The sequence below is a fragment of the Chrysochloris asiatica genome, unplaced genomic scaffold (genome assembly GCF_000296735.1).
Source record: "Chrysochloris asiatica unplaced genomic scaffold, ChrAsi1.0 scaffold00047, whole genome shotgun sequence".
NCBI classification, from domain to species: Eukaryota; Metazoa; Chordata; class Mammalia; order Afrosoricida; family Chrysochloridae; genus Chrysochloris; species Chrysochloris asiatica.
The window spans coordinates 16,130,301-16,137,521 of NW_006408565.1; positions in this window are offsets into that span (position 1 = coordinate 16,130,301).

The window sequence follows — 7,221 nt, forward strand, 5'->3', positions numbered from 1 at the left end:
GATTTACACCCTCGGAAACCCTGTACAGGGTCGCTATGGGTCGGAACCGACTCGACGGCACTTAACAACAACAACAACATGTTCCTATTATTACTACTTCCATGTTCCTATTATTAATGGATGTTTTCAGCTCATTTGGAATTGTGCCCATCAGTAAATGAAGGTACTGAAATCTTTGCTCCATCCACATCATTATGGTCAACTCTACTTTGAGGAGGCAGCTCTTTCCCAGTCATATTTTGAATGCCTTCCAACCTGAGGGGCTTATCTTCTGGCACTATATCTGACAATGTTTTGCTACTCTTCATAATGTTTTCATCTTTCCTGTACTATATCAGGCAATGTTCTGCTGTTACACATAAAGTTTTCAGTGGTGAAAACCTTTAAAAATATTCTGCCCCTCCTTCTTCCTAGTCTGTCTAAGTCTGGAAGCTCAGCTGAAACCTGTCCACCATGGATGACCCTGCTGGTGTTTAAAATACTGGTAGCATAGCTTCCGGCATCACAGCAACACATAGCTACCACAGTATGACAAACTGACAGATGTATTCCTAAATACTTTCGTTTCTTAGATGCTATTGTAAATAGAATTGTTTCCCTAACTTCCCCCCTCAGATTTTTCATTGCTGGTGCATAGAAACCCAACTATTTTTTGTTTATTGACCTTATGTCCTACAACTTTGCTAAATCCCTGTATTAGAAGTTTTCTTTTGTACTCTTTGTGATTTTATTATAAAGTTTTAATGAGATAATATGTATATTTATGAAATTCTTGGCACATGGTTGATAATAAATCGTCTTCATGAATATGGAGAAGACAGCAACAAGAACCCATGTGTGTAATTTCACCATCTTAGGATAATTGCTTTTCATGTTTGGCTCTCTTAGCCTTATCATCGTCACTTATGGGCTCCTCATTACCTTTCAGAGCAGCTCACTGCTTCATTGCCAGCTTGGACTCGAAGAATGTTTTTATTTAGATTAAAGGACTTTTTATTCCCCCATGTGTCCCTGAGTGATGTAAATGGTTAAAGCAATCAGCTGCTTGCTAAAAGGTTGGTTGTTTAAGTCAACCCAGGGGTACCTCAGAAGAAAGGTCTGGCAACCTACTTAAGAAAAACCAGCCATTGAAAACCCCACAGAGCACAGCTCTATTCTGACAAACATGAGGTCATATCATGAGTTGGAATTGACTCAACAGCAACTGGTGTTTGGGTCTCTCCCAGACTGGCAGTGTGCTCGGACCTGGGCCAATCATGCCATTCTGTTTCTTCCCATGAGCATGCTTTTTCCCCTGAAAGTTTGCCAGAGATAGTGGTTGTTGTTAGGTGCTGTTGAATCAGTTCTGATTCATAGCAACTCTATGCACAGCAGAACAAAACACGGCCCAATTTTGCATCACTTCACAATTGTTACTATGCTTGAGCCTATTCCTGCTGCCACTGAGACAATCCATCTTGTTGGGGGTCTTTCTCTTTCTTGCTGACCCTCCACTTTACCAAGTATGATGTCATTCTCCAGAGACTGGTTCCTCCTGGTCATATATCCAAAGTATGAGAGATGAACTCTCACCATCCTGGATTCTAAAGAGCATTCTGGCTGTGCTTCTTCCGACACAGATTTATTTGTTCTTCTGACAGTCCATGGTATTTTGAATATTTTTCTTCAACACCATAACTCAAGTACATCAATTCTTCTACAGTCTTCCTTATTCATTGTCCAACTTCACCAGAGAGAGAAAAGAGAGCAGCAGAAAAGGGAAATCTGTTGTACATGGGCAGATGCAGGATAGTTGAGGGTCAGGATTTTCAAACAGTTGGGACTCCATTTTCAATTTCAGTCTTGGGTGTTATGAAATAGATACCAAGTGGGGATGCTCTGATTGGAGTGTGCGACTCAGGGTTCCTCCTGCCAGCCCCTTCATTGCTCCCTGGATTTAGGAGGTTAGCAGAGTTGGAATCTCAGGCTGACTTAATCTGTAACTCATTGTTTGACCTTGGCAAGCCACATCACTTCTCTGGACCTCAGATGTCTTATCTGTAATATGGGAGCAGCCTCCTCACTGGGCTACTGAGGAATTATATAAGATTATGACTAAGATTGGTGTGATATTTGTAACATCTGAATAATATTTGTGTGACCTTGGACAAGTCACCTAACCTCCCTTAGCCTCACTTTCTCTATCAAAATGAGACAGTGGGTAAGAGGCAGGAAAACTCTACCAAATTGTCTCTAACGTCCTTCTAGCTTTTACCTTCTTGGAATGCATCATGCCTGTTTTTGCTTCCCTATAAGAAGGAGCTCTGGTAGCGTAGTGGTTACGAATCGGACTGCGAACCTTAAGGTCAGCGGTTCGAAACTACCAGCCGCTCCGCGGGAGAAAGATGAGGCTTTCTACTCCCGTAAAGATTTACACCCTCGGAAACCCTGTACAGGGTCGCTATGGGTCGGACCCGACTCGATGGCACTCAACAACAACAACAACAACAACATAAGAGGAGTTAGAAATATGACATGTCAGAGCCAGAAGACAAGCCCAGTTTTCCTTGTTGTACAGTTGAAGAAACTAAGAACCAGAGGCAGAAAGACCTCCTCAACATCCCACAGAACGTGGCAGAGTTGGCCTGAGGGAAAATGAAATACTGTGAAAGGCTTGTCAAATTACAGTTTTCAAAATATCAATTCCACAATTCTCACACAAAGAGTGAGTGCACGTTAATTTTTTTTTTTTTTTTTGTAACTTATTCATGAGGAAACCAGTGGGATGGTAAAGCTAGCTCAGTGAAGGACATATACCTATATACAGAGAGCAAGAATATTTTATTCAGCTACATAACAACAACAACTCTGGGATAAGATTGCCAAATTAGATACAAAACTGGTTATTGTCCTATAAACAAAAAAATCAAACAAAAACTCCATTGTCATGAGTCAAGTCATGGAGACCCTGAAGAACAGCATAGATCTGCTCCACAGAGTTTACAAGGTGCCAAGTCTTTATAGAAGCAGATTGTTACTCTTTCTCTTGTGAAGCTGCTGGTGGGTTTGAACAGCTGACCTTTCTTAAAACCTTAAGAGGGTTTGTTGGGAACTGCTCTAACTTGACTGTGAAGGGATACCTGTTGTCTAGTTGGCTTATTTCTGATATTAGATGATAATTTACCTAACAGGCTGTTTCAAGTATGTAGACACTTCCCAGGAAATGCAAAGGCAACAGTAGTAATGCACACATCATTAGTGTGAAAACTAAATAGTTTAGTGATAGCCCCGAGGATGTCACAAGAGGAACACCTTCAACTGGGGGAGTGAATCTAGGCTTCCATGTCTCCAGATTCTCAAAGAGGAAGCAGAAGACATCAGGGCCAGAGAAAACCCTTTTTGATGCTGTAAAATCATGATGCACAAGATCCAACCAATCTCAAAAAGACAGTGACAGGTCTAAGAAATAAACACAAGATTATTTTCAAATTACTCACATTCTTTATGTTATTTTCATAGAGTTACATCTCACTCAAGAGATGGGTTCCAAAATTAGTATATTAGGCAAAAAATTATCAAAAGTCAGTATTATTGTGATAGTTAGGCTTGTGTCTATTTGGCAGGACCAGGATTCTCAGTGGTTTGGCAGTGAAGCTGTTAACGCCCATGATGAGACCTATTGTAATGTGATCACGTCCATGTTGAAATCTACTATGAGCAACCAGCCAATTGAAAGGGAGTTTCCTCGGGGTGTGGCCAGCTTCCAATGTATGTGGATGCTCTGGTAAAACTTGCTTACTTTTTGCTGGGCCTGGATCGTGCATTTGGCTCATCTGACCTCTGGGACTTAAGCCAATGGCCATCTGTATTGCCTGCTGATCCTGGGAGTTGTCAGCAGCCTGCCATTTTACCAGCCTGGAATCATTTATCTGCTGATTTTGGGTTCATCAGTTCCTACAGCTATGTGAGTTGGGAGAAGCCTGTAACCTGATATCTGACCCATAAACTTGGAACTTGCCCGCCTCTACCACCGTGTGAGCTGTTTTCTTAAGATAAACCTCTCTCTGTACTTACATATGGCTTCCTGGTGTGGCACTGTAGGATCAGCACTGGACTGCGCACCACAAGGTCGGCAGTGCAAACCCACCAGTTGCTCCTCGGAAACCCTATACAGGGTCGCTATGAGTCGGAACCGACTGAAAGGCACTTAACAGCAACAACAACAACATACTTACATATGGAGTCCTGGTACAACTCTGTAAGATAAAGCACTGAACTGAAAGGTTGATTTAAACCACAAGATTGGTGGTTCAAACACACCAGCTGCTCCTTGGAAACCCCATACAGGGTCACTATGAGTCAGAACTGACTTGACAGCACTTCACAACAATAATACTTTCATATGGGGAGTGTGGTGGCTCTGTAGGATAAGCACCGGACTGCAAGCCACAAGGTCGGTGGTTCAAGCCCACAAGCTGATCCTTGTGGAATCAAGACAGACAGAAGTGACTTTCTGCTCCCCCAAATATTTACAGCTTCAGAAACCCTATACAGGTTTGACATGAGGCAGAACTGACTCAGCAACACTTCACAACAACATACATATACGTTTCACTGGTTTGCATCTGTAGAGAACCCAGCCAGACAGTTAGTTATCTTTGGGAAATCTTCGGAAGGCTCCATGTTGAAGGCTGTACTATCATTTTGCAATAGTTCAAGGCAGTCAGTTTTAGCTTTGATATTAGAAAGATATCTCTTTTAATAACTGAGTACCAGTAGGCTCGTCTACCCTCCCTGCCAAAGAAAAGAATTGACTTTTTATAAACTGTGGCTGCACTCAATGGTGAGGTGTTCAAACCATGAGAGGTATTAAAAATGAAAATTTCCACAATATTGAATTTGTGTATGAACTCATATGCTTTAGTTTTCAGTTCATGAATTGGAGAACATCTGGTCTGGAAATCAGACAAGCGTTCTGAAGAGTAGTACAAAGTAAAAGGTTTTGTCCTCATAGACACAGAGCAACAAGGAAGCTATTCTGTGCAAATTTTGGATTGGTTGGCAGGTACTTTCTTTCATTATTTGGGACGAAGGGGAACATTTGAGCTAGGTTAAACTGAGTAGACAAGTTCTAATTGGTTAGCTTAGGTTTCCGCTTCTCAGTGAGTCAGTTGATTGACTTGGCTCCTGGGAAGATTCTACGTTTACGTGAAATGGAAATGTAACTTCTGGATTGTCGATGCGAGGCTTAGAGTAAGTAAGTGACTTCATTTTGGGCCCAGTGTATGTTGTCAGGTTAAGGAGCCCTGGTGATCGGATGCTAATCAGAAGCTTGGCAGTTTGAACACCCTCAGTGGCTCCTGGGTGATCTGCTCTTATGAAGATTAGCCTCGAAACTCATTGCTGGCAAGTCAGTTCTGACTCATAGTGAGCCTATAGGACAGGGTAGACCTGCCCCAGAGGTTTCCAATGCTGTAAACATTTACAGAAGCAGACTGCCAGCCACATCTTTCTACCATGCCCATGAACATTGTTGTTGTTGTTAGGTGCGATCAAATCGGTACTGACTCATAGCAACCTTATGCATAGCAGAACGAAACACTACCCGATCCTGGGCCAACCTCACAATTGTTGCCACACTTGAGCCTGTTGATGCTGCCACATTGCCAATCCATCTCACTGGGGGTCTTCCTCTTTTTCTCTGATCCTCCACCCTACCAAATATGATATCCTTCTTCAGCGACTGGTCCCTCCTGACAATATGTTTGAAGTATGAATGAAAGGTGAAGTCTGGCCATCCTGGCTTCCAAGGAGCACTGTGATTGTACTTCATCCAACACAGATTTGTTGGTTCTTTGGGCAGCCTATGGTACTTTCAATATTCTCCTCCAAAACCATAACTCAAATGCATTAATTCTTCTACGGTCTTCCGTATTCATTGTTCATGAACATTACAATCTGAAAAACTTTATGAGACAGCTCTGCTTTGTCACATGGGGTCACTGTGAATCAGAATCAACTCAACAGCACCTGACGAACACAACTTATGTTAGTAGTCCTGCAAAGAGAACCTCACATAAGCCAACACAGATTGTGGGGACGGAGGGTTCATTCAGGTCTCCCATCTGCTATTGCTCACTCAGGAGAGGCGGGCACTGTCCCTTACTCTATTGAAACTCGCAGCTCTCTCTCTCTCTCTGAATCAGTCAAAAGTGCATATAATGTGGTTCCCAAGTTCTTGAGTTGTTGTTGTTGTTTTTCATTTTAAAAATTAAGGTGTAATTTACACACAGTAACCTCCATCTTGGAGCCCTAGGTTGGTGCCATAGGATAAGTACTTGACCGCAAGGTTCGTTTGAATCATAAAGTCGGCAGTTCAAACTCACCAGTCACTCCTCAGAAACCCCACACAGGGTTGTTATGAGTCGGCCCTAACTTGACAGCACTTAATAACAACAACAGCAATATGCACCTTAAGTGTACTGCTTGGTTACATATGCGTGAATACATCCCTTGCCAGTTAGTGACTGTGTGGTCTTATGCAAGTTACTTACACTCTCTGAGCCTTGGTTACCTCATCTTGTAAAAAAAGCCCATTCATAACACCTACCTCTTGTTGCAGAAAGCATCAAGAGAAGATGGAAGGAATACACAGAGTCGCTGTACCACAAGGAAATCGTTTATGTTCAACTGTTTCAAGAGGTAGCATATGATCAAGAGCCAATGATACTTAGGGAGGAAGTCCAAGGTGCACTGAAGGAATTGGCAAAGAACAAGGCACCAGGAATTGATGGAATAAAAATTGAAATCTTTCAAGAAAGTGAGGCAGCTCAGGAGGCACTCACTCATCTCTGCTAAGAAATTTGGAAGACAACTATCTGGCTGACTGATTGGAAGAGATCCATATTTGTGTCCATTCCAAAGAGAGGTGACCCAACGGAATGCGGAAATCATCGGACAATCTCTTTGATATCTCAAGTGATTAAAGTTTTACTAAAGGTAATACAGAAACGGCTACAATCATACATTGACAGAGAACTTCCAGAGGTTCAAGCTGGATTCAGAAGAGGCCATGGAATGAGACATATTGCTGATGTCCAATGGATCTTGGCTGAAAGCAGAGAATATCAGAAAGATGTTTACCTGTGCTTTATTGACTATGCAAAGGCATTCAATTGTGTGGATCATGACAAGCTATGGACAACATTGCGAAGTATGAGTATTCCAGAACACTTAATTGTA